Source organism: Macrotis lagotis, chromosome 3 (assembly GCF_037893015.1).
Source record: "Macrotis lagotis isolate mMagLag1 chromosome 3, bilby.v1.9.chrom.fasta, whole genome shotgun sequence".
Lineage (NCBI taxonomy): Eukaryota > Metazoa > Chordata > Mammalia > Peramelemorphia > Peramelidae > Macrotis > Macrotis lagotis.
This window is the reverse complement of record NC_133660.1, coordinates 62,732,134-62,737,490: the sequence shown is the minus strand read 5'-3', so window position 1 is coordinate 62,737,490 and position 5,357 is coordinate 62,732,134. Positions and strand designations below refer to the sequence as shown.

The following is a 5,357-nucleotide window of genomic DNA, read 5'->3' as shown; positions in this document are numbered from 1 at the left end:
AGCTGTCACACTCTTCTATTGACCTAGTCAGTATACAGTCTATACATATATCTCATCATAAATCCAATTCTTCAACTATATGTAAAAAACATCTCCTAATTAATCTCTTTTGTATTAGTATTGTGCATTATGATTCATCCCCTCTCTCTCCTCTAGTGTAGATGCTAGGTTGCCACATAATACATTATTTGGAATTATATTTACCACAAAATGTAGTAATTTAAGTGAGAGAAAATTATCATGTCTCCTCATTTTAATATTCCTTGAATTGACTCACAGAGTCCTTCTTTGAACTGGTACAGTGAATGACCCTATCAAATATAACACATTAAGTTTTACAAAGTACTTCACTCACAATAACTCTATGAGTAAACAACACAGATATCATTAATCTCATTTTACAGATGAGACAAAATAAACTCCAAAATTGTCCACAATCACAAGTAATAAGCATCAGAGATGGATAAAAAGCAAGATTCCATGACTCTCTGGTGTATGATTAAGGAAAAGGAGGAGTGTTTAGATTATAAGTAAAAAATAATGAGAATATTTTTAAAAGTGACTGAGATGAAAGGGTGATAATTGTAAAGAAATACACAAGGAATATATGAGGAGATAGTGTAGGCAAGGGTGTTAGAGAATACCAAAGAAAATTAACTCTAAAAAACCTCCTTACTTATTATCCCTAATTTATAACTGAGACATGCTTGATTCAATGATGTTTTTATCTAGTAAAAGGAACATCCAGTGATAATTTACATGAGTTTCCCCCTCTGATTCCTAGGACTGTTGTACATTTTCCTGCCCTTCTCAGATCTAATCACTCTCTTCTTTTATACACAGGCATAGATGAGAAATCATATAGGAATAACATTATTTATCCTTCAAGAAATAACAGATGATCCACAGCTAAAGGTTCTGATTTTCATATTTCTCTTTTTCACATATGTTTTGACTATAATTGGAAACCTTATCATCATCACCCTTACCTTGATGGATGCACAACTTAAGACACCCTTGCATTTTTTCCTCTGAAACTTTTCCTTTTTAGAAATAGCATTCACCACTTCCTATATTCCCAGATATCTCTATAGTTTGTCAACTGGGGACAATACTATTACCTATAATGCTTGTTTTGCCCAAATATTTTTTGTCATCCTTCTTGGTACAACAAAATTCTTTCTTCTGGCCACCATGTCCTATGATCTTTATGTGACCATCTGCAAACCTCTGCACTACACAGTCATGAACAGCAAAGTCTGTAACCAGCTCCTGCTGAGTTTCTGGCTGGCTAGGTTGATGATCATCCTCCCACTTCTTAGTCTGGGCCTCCAGCTAGAATTCTGTGACTCCAATGTTGTTGGTCATTTTGGCTGTGATGCATTTCCTATATTCAAGACTGCATGCTGAGACACACAATTCATACAGAAGACGATTTTGATCTTTACTGTGTTGACACTCATTATCACCTTATTCTTAGTGTTTTATCCTATGCATACATTATTAGGATGGTTCTCAGATTTCCTTCAGCTCAGCAAAGGAAAAAGGCCTTTTCCACTTTTTCCTCCCACATGATTGTTGTCTTCATCACCTATGGCAGTTGCATCTTCATCTATATCAAATGATCTGTAGCTTCAAGAAACTGTAGCATGTGTAGTGGCCATACCCCAGTACACCATCTCAGCAAATGCTCAAAGACCAAGGAGTCTCAAAATTTTCAATGTGTTAGGGAGTATCTACTGCAAGCATGTGAAGATTTATACCAATAATAAGAACGATTTGTGCCAGTGATCATGAAGGTAACTATGTCATGTTTCTTTTGAGCTTCTTCCATTCTGCCTTCCTCATAAAGGGCAGCCCCCTCACCGAGGAGGGCAAACCATGGTGGGTGGTCCTGTGTCAGGTCTCCCAAGCTGTACAGTCAATTCTAAAGTTCTTCAATGAAGCCTTCAGGGTGTTGCTGATTTTTAAAGATTTAGAGATTGAAGACAGAAGATTTAAGGCCACTGAAAAGGTGAAGGAATTCACAACTCTCTGGGATGTTAAAACTGCTCCGGATTTTATTATAGAATATAACAAAGTAAACAGGTTTTAAAAAAAACTCCTCTTCAAGGATCAGAGGCACTTAAGACAGATTGAATAATTGAATAATAAAGACCTGGTAGACAAAGAGTGAGGCAGAGACAGAGGAATAGGTAAAGAGAGAGACAGAGATAAAAGAACAGTCAAGAGAGTTGACTGGGCGAGAGAGAGAGAGAGAGAGAGAGAGAGAGAGAGAGAGAGAGAGAGGCGTGACAGGTCAAAGTCTACTATTTATTATTTTCTTTTGCAAGGCAATGGGACATTAAGTAACTTGCCCAAGGTCATACATCTATGTAATTATTAAGTGTCTGAGGCCAGATTTGAACTTGGATTCTCCTGACTTCAGGGCCTGTGCTCTATCCACTATGCACCTAGTTGCCCCGAAAGTCTACTATTTTTACAAGTCTGTGGGATAGAAAATCAAGTATTTTTTATTCTTACATAGCACATGAAGAAATGTGCTTAGATAAGTAAAGCATCTTGCTTATGGCTACACGACTGTAAAGTGGTGAAACCCAGTCTTTATGTTCATTATCATTTTCTACCACTCCTTCCTAACAAAAACCAGGGTAAAATACTTTACTAAATGATCACAATTGCCAAATGATTTTAAAAAATTCTTCCCTGAGGTTATGTGATATTGAATGTAAGGGGAACAAAACCTTATGTTTATTTGAATGTAGCAAAATCTTTTCAGCTAGTTCAGATCTATGCACACAAGGAAACATCAGACCCCATAATATTGAGCTAACCTTAATTAGTAATAGAGGATCAAACCAACTCAATAATGACAAGAACAATAACATATTTAGTAATTTTCAGTATATTTTTAAAGTAATATTTTTCTCATTGCAAAGATTTAGTATAGAAATTAGATAAATCATATAATGAGAAGAAATTGTACATCTTCTTAGATGTATAATCTTACTCTCTAATTATTAACCCAATTGGTTCAGAAAACTTATGCTGAAGCAGTTGATCTCCATGTGCTCAATTTAGTATTTTAAGAATCATTTTATCTGAATTCTTTCTAATGTTGTGTGAATGCAGACCCGATTGCATAGAAGTAGTACTTTTACTTCAACCAAAATTCTACATGGACTCCTAACCTAATGTTATATGATTTTTGGCATCCATCTGACCATGATAATCATTTATTGATTTGAAGATGTTTTGAGATGTCATTTCCTACTAAGAAATTCCTTATGGATACCAGGGGGAAGGGAGATAAAGAAGAGAGTAATAAAGATGAAAAGAGTCATTTGTGACTTCTGTAAAGAAAAAAGTTAGACAAGGTAACTGTTCTTTAAGAATTTGGTTCTATATGTGGGGATGAATGAGAAGAATCTATTCATAAACTGAAAATAGCCATCAAAGATAACTACTGAGACCCTGGAGTGAAACTAAATGTGTAAGTGTCAAAAAATTATTTGGAGCTTCCTTTTTGAAGCAAGCCAAAAAGAATAAAGTCAAGAGGAAAAGAACGAGAATTAGGTGCAGGGAAACAACTGAGACTTAACAAAGTGTTGATGGAGCATCCATCATTGAGAACTGAAGACTTTATAAGTCATAGCATTAGCAATATTTGAAGAATTCTCTCTAAGATCAAGTGAGAACAGGTTGTTGGGGAAAAATGAAAATTGAAAATCTTCCATATGGCCAAATACATAGGAAATGATATGTGATGATGAGAATTAGAAGATAAAGTAAATGATAATGAGCAGGAAATGAACAATAAATCCTGAAAATGCCTCTTTATATTTGCTGGAAGTGAGTTTGCTGTTTTGCCCCCGGGGAGGAATTATTTAGTTGAGATGGCATTATAAAAAACTAATGGGGATAAATTAAGCAAAGTACTAATATTAATGGATTCTGTTTGCAGATAAAGAAAAGATCCAAGATTATATATTGTTTTATACAAGTTTCATAAACATTTTCTTGAGAATTGAAATAACAAAACAGGTACTAAGAAGGTGGTTAAAGGTAGGCTATATGGCCATTCTACAGACATGTAGTTTATATTTATTTCAGACAACAGAAAAAAGTTACCTTAGTACACTATCCAGAGAAGAGATCACCACAAGTTTAATTATATCTTTCTTTATGATACATGGCAGTAAGACCAAAAGGGTATAATGGTATAAATTATGCATTTCTTTCTTTCTTTTTTTTTTTTAGATTTTTCAAGGCAATGGGGTTAAGTGGCTTGCCCAAGGGCACACAGCTAAGTAATTATTAAGTGTCTGAGGCTGGATTTGAACCCAGGTACTCCTGACTCCAAGGCCGGTGCTCTATTCACTGTACCACCTAACTACCCCAAATTATGCATTTCTTAAAAGTTGTCCAGTTGTAAAGTCCGGGGGTCAAAATAGTAGTAAAAATAAAGAAGTAATTTAATACTATAATTGGGAAAAACTTTTTAAAAGATTCTTAGTTGGAACAGAAATCCAGGGTGTTACAATTTCTTGGTGTCATTTTAAACTATTATTATATTGCAACTAATACTTTTGAATACTTCATATAATGTGAAAAGCAAAAAGTCCTCCATGTTAAAAGTATCCACAACAACTATGGATCTTTGTAATCGACAGAAATTATATTCTTACTATTAATTGAGGGATGGTCTCTTTTCCTTTCCAGAGGCCTTCTAAGTCTTTGTTCTAGTACCACTGTGATACATAGAATAAACATTTTTTGAAGAACTGAAAATGAATATCACAAAAATGTCAATGGAGCACTGAGCAGGAATAGAAAGAAAGAATATCAAAGAGAAGTATAAAAAAAAGAGAAGATGTGTTGCTTATGTTTCAAGAAGAAGGAATGATAAATACCCAGAGTGATTTATTATTGTTGTCTTTATTCATCTTTCCTTCTCTAATAAGACCAATGATATTAATGCAGAGAAAAGATGCAGAGAATTATGAATGTAGAAATTGGGTGGAAATGTAAATTGACTATCACCTACTCTTGAGATGTAAATTGACTAGAAGAGAATTATGAATGTAACAGAAACAAAATTTTTAATCTTAAAGACTGCTAAATCTTCTCACATTCAGTGGAGATTCCCATTCTTGATATAAATCTACTGCCAATGATTCATTATTTAATGTAAAATTTGTATCTATCCTGATCTCCTTAGGCTCTACTTACTCCCTAATTCTAGGTCCAGTAAGGGGAAAGGAGTTCACCTTTTGCCCTCTGGATGAGAGGTAAGGCATAAAAACTTGGGTTGGACTCCATTCAGGGCCACCAGTCTTCTCTTGACTTGTTCGTCC

The 5,357-nt window shown here is 34.6% G+C and overlaps 1 pseudogene; it reads left to right on the top strand.

Annotated features, from left to right (window-relative positions):
• The first annotated feature begins 849 nt into the window (after positions 1-849).
• Positions 850-1,625, top strand: LOC141516107 (olfactory receptor 6C2-like; annotated as a pseudogene).
• The last annotated feature ends 3,732 nt before the right edge of the window (positions 1,626-5,357 follow it).